This window comes from Pongo pygmaeus, chromosome 1 (genome assembly GCF_028885625.2).
Source record: "Pongo pygmaeus isolate AG05252 chromosome 1, NHGRI_mPonPyg2-v2.0_pri, whole genome shotgun sequence".
NCBI classification, from domain to species: Eukaryota; Metazoa; Chordata; class Mammalia; order Primates; family Hominidae; genus Pongo; species Pongo pygmaeus.
In genome coordinates this window covers 214,242,295-214,254,512 of record NC_072373.2, presented here as the reverse complement: position 1 = coordinate 214,254,512, position 12,218 = coordinate 214,242,295, and the positions used below count along the sequence as shown (strand labels likewise).

The window sequence follows — 12,218 nt, the reverse complement described above, 5'->3', positions numbered from 1 at the left end:
ACCACACCCAGTTAAGTTTTGTATTTTTAGTAGAGATGGGATTTCACCATGTTGGCCAGACTGGTCTTGAACTCCTGACCTCAAATGATCTGCCCACCTCAGCCTCCCCGAAAGTGCTGGGATTACAGGCGTGACCCACCGCGGCCCGCCGCCTACTTCCTTGACTTTTATTGATGAGAAAGGAGTAAGACCTGTCCAAATGAATGCTCTAAAGCAATGTTTTTTCCCAGCTTTTGACGGATCACAGATTCTTTTGAGAATCTAGTGAAATCCATGAAACCTCTCTCCAGAATTCCATGTATACAGACAGACCCACAAAATCTTGCATACAATTTCAGGGAGTTCATAGGCATCCTGAGGCCCAGGTTTAGAAATCATTCCATGGAGGACCATCGGACCTTATAGTGAGATTGTCAGAACCTCAGAAAGAGACACCAGGACCCCATAAAGAGCTCAAATCCCCAGAGAGATCTCAAGACCCTATAGAAAGAGTCTCAAGATCCAGTAGAAAGATCTGGGATCCTGTAGAGGCCCCCAAGTTGCTACAGAGTAACAGCTGGGGCTTTGCAGAAATATTCTCAAGAGGCTATAGACATAGATGAACCTCAACCTCTCATGAGGTATGATCTCTCATGAAGCTGGGGTCCTCAAAGCAGACTTGGAGAGCTATAATTTTGGGGGTTTTTTTGTTTTTTGTTTTTTGAGACAGGGTCTGGCCTCTGTCACCCAGGCTGCAGTGCAATGACACAATCACCCCTCACCACAGCCTCAAACTCCTGGGCTCAAGCAATCCTCCTGTCTCAGCCTCCAAAGTAGCTGGGACTAGAAGCGTGTGCCACCACGTCCAGCTAATTTTTAAATTTTCTGTAAGGATGAGGGGGTCTCACTATGTTTCCCAGGCTGGTCTCGAACTCCTGGAATCAAGCGATCCTCCCACCTCGGCCTCCCAAAGTGGTGGGATTACAGGCGTGAGCCACCATGCCCTGCAGAGGGCTATAATTCTTGTTGGATCACTGACGCCTCTGAAACTTCAAAGAAAAATGCAACACACACAACATTTTACACAATTACAAGGGGTTCACAGACCTCTGAGAGGACATCGGTAGCCCCTGGGTACAGAACTCCAGTTCCTGAGGTGCGGCAAGAACGTAACCCCCGCCCCCCAAACACCTCGAAAACCTGGAGCAGAACCACAGATCCGAGGCACAAACTTAGGATGAAACAGATCCCGAGTTGCACCCCGGCCCTGCCGTTTACTAGCCATGACCTTGAACACTCACCTAGAAACCCTCAGGCCTCAGCATCTCACCACCCAAAAGAGAGGGCTGGACACCCTTCCCTCCCCAGCCCGGCCCCCGCGGCCTGCGCTCCGTGCCGGGTGGGGCGCTGGCGCTTGACAGGACTCAGCCTCTCTCCCCTCCTGCGCCAGTGAGCCATGAATCCGGCTGCGGCACTTCTGGAAATACTCATGGGCCGACTGCACCAGGCTTGCGGGCGGCGGGGGAGGGGGCCGGCGCGTTCGCCGTTTGCCGCAGTGACAGCTCCCCGCCGCCAGCCGGCCGCGGGCCTGGGAAGCCGCCGGTGCCGGGCGCGCTCTCGGCCTTTCCCACCCACCAGGCAGGGCGTTCCCGCCAGCCGGCTTCCTGCAACCGAGGGCCAGGGAGGAGGGACGGCGCTGAGGGGCCGCAACCGAGGGCCAGGGAGGAGGGACGGCGCTGAGGGGCCGCAGGGCCTGGCGGGCCTGGTTCCTGGCTTTCTCTCCGCGTTTCCTGGGCAGGACCGGCCGGGGGATGGGACCCAGCGCAAACCTCCTACCCTGGGAGCGCAGCCAGGAAATCGCGTCCTTGTTAATTCAGGTTCCTCCTTTGCGCTGAACGGGGCTGGTTTCCGTCCGTGATCAAGTGGGCATGATGTGACACACTTATCCCAGGAGGAAGCGGAGACACGAAATGGCAGCTCCCGACCCCACGACACAACAAGATTCCAACCCCGTGATGTCAGTGTTAACTCCCATCCTATGGATGAGAAAGCTGAGGCTTTGAAAAACGAAGTGACTTATCCAAGGTCATCATAAAAATATTACTTCTAATAAAATAACATGCTTACTACATACCAGGCACTGTGCTACAAATGCTCCAGGTATATTTTGTCATTGGGTTCCTGTAATCTATGAAGATAACTGTTGTTCCTAGTTCATAAATGAGGAAACAGAACCAGAGGCCAAGTGGCATCTCCAGTGACGCACAGCTACGAAATAACAGAGCTAGGCATTAAACTCCAGCCTCCTGTTTCCAGAGCTCAGCCTTTCTCTATCCTGCTTCAGTATTTCAGTTGAGTAACCACGACCTTGTCTCATTTGTTTCTGGGTCCTCAGAGCCTTACAGAAAACTTGACACAAAGTAAGTGCTCAGAGGTGACTAAGGGAACCTTACATGGAAGTTCACACTTAGAAGGACTAATAGGACGCATCTGTCCACGTGACCCTTTCTAGAGCCTTCAGCCAAGTGAAAACTTAGCCTCTGCCTGAATACTCACTATCATGATAAACTCTCCCCCTCTCCACACCCCCATTCCATTCCCTTGTTGGACAAATACATTTGGTTTAAATGTAAATGCTCTTTTTTTTTTTTTTGAGACAGAGTTTCGCCTTAAAGCCCTGGCTGGAGTGCAATGGCATGATCTTGGCTCACTGCAAACTCTACCTCCCAGGTTCAAGTGATTCTCCTGCCTCAACCTCCCAAGTAACTAGGATTACAGGCATGTGCCACTACACCCGACTAATTTTGTATTTTTAGTAGTGACAGGGTTTCATTGGTTGATCAGGCTGGTCTCACACTCCTGACCTCAGGCAATTTGCCTGCCTCGGCCTCCCAACGTGCTGGGATTACAGGCATGAGCCACCGCGCCCAGCCTGTTTTAAGGATACAAATTTCACATGTGCTTAAAATAGTGCCTGACACATCTCCCCAAGGGCCTTCAGAAACAAGAATAACATGCTCCACAACAGTCTACTAAACATCATCATTGATCACGTCCCAGAGAGGTAAGCAGCGCAGTGATGAAGAAATTAACTCTGAAGGCAGAATGTCTGGGTTCAAATCCTGGCTCTTCTGCTAACTAGCTGTGTGACCTGGGGCAAGTGACATGGCTTCCCTGTGCCTCAGTTTACCATCCACAAAATGGAGATAACAGCTTCTATGTCATAGAGTTATCATGGAGTTAAATGAGAGAACTGAATTGCTTAAAATGGTATCTGGCACTTAGTGAAATCAGTAAGGATATTATTATTATCATAACTAAATTTTAAAAATACTATTACTAATATTACCACTGTTATTTTAACTATTGTTATTATCATCCAAATTCTACCTTTTAACTAGTTCTCTGACCCCAGGTAAGTGACCACACGTCCCTGAGCCCCAATTTCCTGAAATGGGTCTGGTTAGAAAACCTGACATCAGAGGAGTCCAGATGGTAGGAGGCCCGGGACCCAGTGGGTGCTCCCTAACCCCCCTGGGGGCACTGTCAGGGGACCCGAGGCACATTTGAAGGGCCCTGGCAGGGTGGCAAGATGCTGCTCACCTGTGCCATCCTGCACCACGTCCTCCTGCTCTTCCTCCAGCCGGTCCTGCTGGTGCCGCAGCTCCTCCTGGGCAGCCTGCAGTTTCTCCCGCTTCTGCTGCAGCTCCTTGGTCTGCTGCTGGGTCACCTGCAGGCTGTGGGCCAGGTTGCTCTTCTCCCTTCAGGACAAGGGGAGGGGGAGCAGAGGGGATGCTGGGGCTGCTCTCTCCAGAGAAGGTAGCTGGCTGCTGCTCTAGCCATGAGCTACATCCTCCTGTCTTCCAAGGCACCTGCCTCCAGGAAGCCTTCCCTGACCACCCTGTCCATGGCTGACTCATTTCACTCACACCCTCCAGCAGAAGAAGCTGGCTTTCCTTCTCCCCAGCCCGCCCACTTGGAGGCCTAGTGGAGTGGATGGAGGCACTGGTGTGATCTCCAAGCACCCTACCAGGTAGAAGAGGCCAGGCTAGGCTCCTGGGACGCACGGGCAATTGTGCCACCAGTTCTACTACACCATGTGACCAGGAAATGCCCTCTAGAACACCCCATGCCCCTCAATTCTGGGAAGCCTCATAGAGCTGAGTCTGCAGGTCCCACAGCTTCCTGCTACATAGGCACATGTTGGCCACAGCAGGGGAGGGAGGAGAAGGCAACAAATGGGACCCCAAAGACTTGCCAGGAGCTGCCACTTTCCCCACTGGTGGTAGGTGCAAAAACACTTCACGACGTGATTTTTTTTTTTTTTTGAGACAGAGTCTCGCTCTGTTGCCCAGACTGGAGTGCAATGGCGCCATCTCAGCTCACTGCAAGCTCCACCTCCTGGGATCACACCATTCTCCTGCCTCAGCCTCCTAAGTGTCTGGGACTACAGGCGCCCGCCACCATGCCCGGCTAATTTTTTTTTTTTTTTGAGATGGAGTCTCGCTCTGTCGCCCAGGCTGGAGTCAGTGATGCCATCTCGGCTCTGCAACCTCTGCCTCCCGGGTTCACACCATTCTCCTGCCTTAGTCTCCCGAGTAGCTGGGACTAAAGGCACCCGCCACCATGCCCAGCTAATTTATTATATTTTTAGTAGAGACGGGATTTCACTGTGTTAGCCAGGTTGGTCTCGATCTCCTGACATCGTGATCCGCCCGCCTCAGCCTCCCAAAGTGCTGGGGTTACAGGCGTGAGCCACTGCATCCAGCAATTTTTTTTTTTTTTTTGATGGAGTCTCACTGTGTTGCCTAGGCTGGAGTGCAGTGATACAATCTCGGCTTGCTGCAACCTTCACCTCCTGGGTTCACGCCATTCTCCTGCCTCAGCCTCCCAAGTAGCTGGGTCTACAGGCGCCCGCCACTATGCCCGGCTAATTTTTTGTATTTTTGGTAGAGACGGGGTTTCATGGTGTTGGCCAGGCTAGTCTCAAATTCCTGACCTCAAGTGATCTGCCTGCCTCGACCTCTCAAAGCACTGGGAATAGAGGCGTGAACCACCACACCCGGCCCTAATTTTTTTTATTTTTTACTTTTATTTTTATTCATTTATTTATTTTTATTTTTTATTTTTTTGAGATGGAGTCTGGCTCTGTCGCCCAGGCTGGAGTGCAGTGGCACAATCTCGGCTCACTGCAAACTCCGCCTCCTGGGTTCACGCAATTCTCCTGCCTCAGCCTCCCGAGTAGCTGGGACTACAGGCGCCCGCCACTACGCCCGACTAATTTTTTGTATTTTTAGTAGAGACAGGGTTTCACCATGTTAGCCAGGATGGTCTCGATCTCCTGACCTCGTGATCCACCCGCCTTGGCTCCCAAAGTGCTGGGATTACAGGCGTGAGCCACCGCACCCGGCCTATTTATTTTCTTTGACACAGAGTTTCACTCTTGTCGCCCAGGCTTGGAGTGCAATGGCGTGATCTCGGTTCACTGCAAACTCTGCCTCCCGGGTTCAAGTGATTCTCCTCCCTCAGCCTCCCAAGTAGCTGGGATTACAGGCATGCGCCACCACGGATGGCTAATTTTGTATTTTTAGTGGAGACAGGGTTTCTCCAAGTTGGTCATGCCGGTCTCGAACACCTGACCTCCCACCTCGGCCTCCCAAAGTGCTGGGATTACAGGCGTGAGCCACTGTGCCTGGCCAACTTTTTTTTATTTTTAGTAGAGATGTCTTTTCGCCATGTTGGCCAGGCTGGTCTCAAACTCCTGACCTCAAGTAATCCACGCATCTTGGCTTCCCAAAGTGCTGGGATATAGGCATCAGTCACCACACCCAGACTGAATTTTCACTTTTTAAAATTTTTAATTAAATTTTAATAGAGCCAGGCACAGTGGCTTATGCATGTAATCCCAGCAATTTGGGAGGCTGAGGTGGGAGAAGTGTTTGAAGCTAGGAGTTCAAGACCAGCATGGGCAACATAGTGAGACCCCCATCTCTAAAAAAATTTAGAAATGTTGGGGGCTTGTCTAGCATCCTCGGGGCTGAGATCAGAGTTGCCCAGGAACCCAGGGAGGTGAGGGCTCAGAGGGTGGTGAGGGCACAGAGGAAGGGGGTGGAAACCTAACTCTCAGGCTTCGGTTCCCATATCCTTCCCCAGGCCAGGCCCAGGCCGTGGCCACCATCTAGGGGCAGTTGGGAGGTAGAGGTGGGAGGACCGCTTGAGTCTGGGAGTTCCAGGCTACAGTGAGCTGTGATGGACCAATTGTGCCCCAGCCTGGGAAACAGAGCAAGAGTGTGTCTCAAAACAAAGCAAAGCAAAACAAAACAAAACTGAATACTAAAAAAAATAAAAATAAGTGTTGGCCAGTCGTGGTGGCTCATGCCTGTAATCCCAGTACTTTGGGAGACGGAGGCAGGTGGATCATGAGGTCAGGAGTTCAAGATCAGCCTGGCCAAGATGGCGAAACCCTGTCTCTACTAAAAATACAAAAAAAAATTGGCCGGGCGTGGTGGCGGGCGCCTGTAGTCCCAGCTACTTGGGAGGCTGAGGCAGGAGAATGGCGCGAACACGCGAGGCGGAGCTTGTAGTGAGCCGATATCGCACCACTGCACTGCAGCCTGGGCGACAGAGGGAGACTCCATCTCAAAAATAAGTAAATAAATAAATACATAAATGTTAATAAGCACATGCAGCTAGTGGCGACCATATTAGTGCAGAGCCACACCCATAACGCTCGACTGGTGTTATGCCCAGACGCTGACTTATTCTTCAGCACTCCCCAGCTCAGACCTCCCCAGCACCTGCTCAGGAGCTGGTTGGCGCTCCGCAGCCGCTGCACTTCGCCCTGTGAGTCCTCGTGGGCCTGCATGGTGCGGTCAGTCTTGTCCTGCAGGCGCTGCAGCTGTTCCTCTGGGGCCCGTCACTCACTCTCGCAGTCGCTCAGCTACTTCCGCAGGATGCCCAGTAGGTCCTGGCTTGCCTCATAGAGCCCACGCATGTCCTGGGGCGCGGGGATTTCAGGGTCTAGGGGGGTCCTTTGAGGACTCCAGAGCCACCTACTCTCTTCTGGTTCCAGGGATACACACTAGCCTACGCTAGGCGGGGTCCAGGGCCTGGACCTGGCCTGGGGCAGAATAGGGGCCTCGGCCTGAGGGCCAGGCTTCCGCTCCCCTCCTATGTGCCCTCACCACCCTCTGAGCCCTCACCTCCCTGGGGTCCCGGACAACTCTTACCAAAGCCCCCCGGATGCCTGACAAACCCCCAGGCACACTCGTCTCCCGGGTGCTGACCCCACCCCCAGGGCTCCCAGGCTCCTCCCCCTTGCATCCTGGTTCCACTCACAATCCTCCCTACCCTGGCTCTGCCCTCGTTCCCAGGCTCTCATCCCAGGCTCTGATTCCCCTTGTTAGACCTTTTCCCTGGGTCCTGGCTCTGTATGACCAGGAACCTGTCTCCCTCTCTACCAGGACCCTAACACTGCCGCAGCCTCCTCCCTCCACCAGCTGCCCAAGCGCCCACCCCCAGCTACCCAAGCACCCCCACTTCTGGGCTCGGCTTCACCGCAGAGCTCTCGGCCACCTCCTTGGGGGTCCTGACATCCGTAGACACTATTTCTCAGGGCTCTGGCTGCACCCCAGGGAGCTCAGACTCCCTCCCTGGCCCCTGGCCCCAGACCCGCCCCCGCCCCCACCCGAAGGGCGAGAGCCCCTCCCCCCGGGCCTCTGGCTGCCCCCAGAACGCTCACGCCCCTTCCTACCTGGACCTGCAGCTGGCGCTTGTGCAGGGCGGAGTGAATCAGGGCGAGCGAGCGTGGAGGAGTCTGAGCAGGCCGGGGAGGGGCCTCAGCGGGGCGAATGGCCTCGGCCCGGCGAGGAGCGCCGCAGTGGGGATGGGGTCCGCTGGCCCGAGAGCCCCCCAGGCTGCCATAGGGGGCATGGGCGATGCACTTGGAGCCGCTCAGCCAGACGCCGCTCACAGCCTCCGACAGGATGGCCTGAGGGTAGAGGAGGGAGGCAGGAGGCCGCAGAGTTAGGAACCGCGGGGTTGGCTGGGCAAAGACGCCCAGGCGAGGCTGGGGGCCGCCTCATCCCAAATGCCGCCTCCTACAAGAATCCTTCCTGATTTCACCCCCTCCACTAGCTCAGTCCTCAGCTCGTCGCTGAGGCCTCCCATTTATTGGGAAGACATCATTTGGCGTTGCTCAGAGATGGGCTCCGAAAGGGCCGTGCCTCCCCTCTGAGACTGGGGGCTTCCCAGGGCAGAGGCTGGGTGAGCTAGCAGGGGTGCTGAGCAACTACAGCCTGGGTCCCAGGCCCCCACCCATTTGCAGTTCAGTCCGAAGCCACTGAAAGTCGTGGCAGGGGAGCCCGGGATTGCCTGGCAGGTCCCTGTCTTCCCACCTCTCTGGGCTCACACCTGTGCCAGGTCCCTTAGGCTCTGCTGTAGCCCCTCTCTGTCCTCTGTCTCCAGGGCCACCTGCTCCTGTAGCCACAGGGTTCCTGGAGTGCTGTTAGGGAGACAAAGGGTGGTCGGGGTTCTGTCTTATCTGAAACCTCCCCTTCCCCTCCCTCCCTGGCCCACCACTGATCAGGTGGCCTCTGAAGCCATGTCCATAGGCCAGCCACCTGGTAGACCCCACAGCAGGCCCGAGGCCCTCACTGAACAGACCAGGCCCAAAGAAGAGCTGTGTCCTGCCCCAGGTCACACAGTTGATTGGAGGAGAGCCAGACCTAGAACTCAGGCCAGGCCCCACACAGAGGGGTGACCAAACCAGGCCGTACCCTGGAGGAGTGAGTGTCCCACTGGTTGGGGGTGGGGGGAGCTGGGTTGCCAGAGGCAGCATCTGGATCTGGAAAGCATGGATGGGAGTCCGAGTCCCGACTCTCCCACTTACTGGCTCTGAGACTGGACAAGCCTTTCCCCTCTGGGGCTTCAGTTTCCCCATCTGTGTCATGAGGATTACGCTACAGGGCTGCTTCGAGGAAGAAATGGGGTGGAGGAGGTGAGTGTGCTTACCACAAAGCCTGCACACCTGTGTGGGCTGAACCTGAGTGCGAGTGGGATGCTGGGGGCGACCCAGGCAGCCCAGCCCTAAGCCTGCGTCCATGGATCTGGCCGGTACCCCATCCCACCCTGCCACATCTCAGGGGCAGCTGCAGCTCACCAGGGCCTCAAGCTTCTCGATGACGTCCTTGTTGACCTGATCCTTCTCCAGATTCTGCTTCTGAAGATCCTCTACTGCCAGGCCCAGCTCTGTCACTCTGGAGTTGGGGGAACAGCAGAGGTGAGTGGGGGACCAACCCTGCCTCTCAAATCCACTACTTCTGTGTCCACCATGCTTCTCCAAACCGGAGGCAGGGATCCTAACATCCACCTCCCTGGCTGTTTGACCTTAGGCAAGTCCCAGCTCCTCTCCAGACGTCACACTTCTCATCTGTGAAATGGGAATGAGGTTGCCACCACTTTATCTCATGGGAAAGCACATGAGGACTTGTCCAGGTGGCAGGAGTAAGGGGCATAAGTTCTTTTTGTGTTGTGTGTGGTTTTTTTTTTTTCAGACGGAGTTTCGCTCTGTCATCCAGGCCGGAGTACAGGGATGTGATCTTGGCTCACTGCAACCTCCCCATCCTGGGTTCAAGTGATTCCCCTGCCTCAGCCTCCCTTGTAGCTGGGATTACAGGCACACACCACCACGCCCGACTAGTACCCACGAGATATCCACCTGGGACTGAGGTCAGCCTTGTCCAGGTCACTTTGCATCTGCTGCTGGGCCAGGTCCTTCTCATGGAGCACGTTGTCCCGCAGCTGCTCTTCCAGCTGGGCCTGCAGCAGGGCCTGCTTCTCCAGGGCTGCCTTGGCCCGGCTCCCTGCCAGCCGCAGGCCCGTGCTCAGTCCCAGGCCCACCTCCTGGACAGCTCATGATGTCTGGGCCAGCTCCCCTCCCAGCTTCAGCAGGTCCCTTGGGAAGAGAGCACAGGATGGGGATGGCATGGGACTCACTCCCAACTACAAATTAAAACTACGCTGGGGCTGGGCGTGGTGGTTCACACCTATTCCCAACACTTTGGGAGGCCGAGGTGGGCAGATCACCTGAGGTCAGTAGTTCAAGACCAGTCTGGCCAACATGGTGAAACCCCATCTCTACTAAAAATACAAAAAATTAGCCAAGCATGGTGGCTCACTCCTGTAGTCCCAGCTACTTGGGAGGCTGAGGCAGGAGAATTGCTTGAACCTAGGAGGTGGAGGTTGCAGTAAGCTGAGATCATGCCACTGCACTCCAGCCTGGGCAACACAGCCAGACTGCGTCTCAAAAAGATAAATAAATAAAAAGAAAAAGAAAACTACACTGGGCTGGGTGCGATGACATGCACCTGCAGTCCCAGCTACACGGGAAGCTGAGGCAGGATTGCTTGAGCCCAGGAGTTTGAGACCAGCATGGGAAACATAGAGAGACACCATCTCAAAAACAAAAGAGGAAAAAACAAACAGACAAACCCTACACTGGGATGCCATTTGTCCACTCTCAGATTGGGGAAAAAAAAAAGGGGTCACATAATACACAGGGAGGGGCTCTGGGGTAACAGGCCCTCCCCTACACAGCTGGTGGGAGGGTGAGTACAACCACAAGGTTGGGCACTGAGGGAGAGCTCCGAAAACTCTGCATGCATAGGAGCTTCCCCACCGGCTCCTCCTCTAAGAACGTATCCAAAGATATACCCCAGCACAGAGGAGATGGCTTGTGGACAAGGAGGTTCACTGCAGCATTGCTCATGTAAGAAATCCTGGTGACAACCTAAATGTCTATCAAAAGGGGACTGCTACTAAGTACACGATGGTACATCCTTTAAGTGGAAAACTGTGGCCAAGAAAAACCAGTGGAGAAGTTCTTCCTGGCCTGATCCAGAGCCACCTCCCCGTTATAACTAGTAGGTGAAGAAAGCATCTTCAAGAACTGTGAAGATGAAATTTTACCAGGCGTATATACAAAAAAGTGTGTGTGTGTGTGTGTGTGTGTGTTTGATCTGCTTTATTTGCTTATATAAAATAACCCTGGAAGGTCACTTAAGAGGAACTGATAGGCCAGGCGCGGTGGCTCATGCCTGTAATCCCAGCACTTTGGGAGGCCAAGGGGGGGAGGATCACCTGAGGTCAGGAGTTCAAGACCACCCTGGCCACCATGGCGAAACCCCTCCTCTACTAAAAATACAAAAATTAGCTGGGTATGGTGGCTCACGCCTGTAATCCCAGCTACTTTGGAGGTAGAGGTGGGAGAATCACTTGAACTCGGGAGGCAGAGGTTGCAGTGAACCAAGATCTTGCCACTGCATTCCAGCCTGGGAGACAGAGTGAGACACCATCTCAGAAAAAAAAAAAAAAAAAAAAAAAGAAACTGATAATGCTTCTCATGGTAACTTGGTGGCCAAAAAAGAAAAAGACAAAAAAAAAAAAAAACAAAAACAAACAAAAAAAAATTGTATATATAAAAAGAAAAAGAAGCTGATAATGCTGCTTGCCTCCAAGGAAGGAAGGGGTATATCTGGGGTCAGAGGTGAGAGGGAGCCATTTTACTGTGTACCCTTTTGAAATGTGAACCTTATGAACATGTGACCTAATCAAAAGTAAAATATAAAAATTTTAAAGGCTACTTAAAATTTTGTTTTTGTTTTTGTTTTTTTTGAGACGGAGTCTCGCTCTGTCGCCCAAGCTGGAGTGCAGTGGTGCGAGCTCGGCTCACTGCAACCTCTGCCTCTCTGGTTCAAGTGATTCTCCTACCTCAGCCTCCCGAGGAGCTGCAATTACAGACGTACGTCACCACACCCAGATAATTTTTGTATTTTTAGTAGAGACAGGGTTTCACCATGTTGGCCAGGTTGATCTTGAACTCCTGACCCCAGGTGATCCTCCCGCCTCGGCCTCCCAAAGTGCTGGGATCACAGGCATGAGCCACCATGCCTGGCCTATCAATTCCTCTTAAGTGACCTTCATAAGCAAATGAAGCAGATCACACATGCACACACACACACACAGATACACACATAATTTTTGTACATACGCCTGGTAAAATTTCATCTTCACAGTTCTTGAAGATGCTTTCTTCACCTACTAGTTATAACTGGGAGGTGGCTCTGGATCAGGCCAGGAAGAATTTCTCCACTGTTTTTTCTTGGCCACAGTTTTCCACTTAAAGGATGTACCATCGTGTACTTAGTAGCAGTCCCCTTTTGATAGACATTTAGGTTGTC

At 53.5% G+C, this 12,218-nt stretch overlaps 1 pseudogene; it reads right to left on the bottom strand.

Moving 5' to 3' along the window:
• LOC134737843 (rootletin-like) overlaps nucleotides 1-10,488 on the bottom strand; it is a 68,939-nt pseudogene extending 58,451 nt beyond the window's left edge.
• Between the last annotated feature and the right edge of the window lie 1,730 nt (nucleotides 10,489-12,218).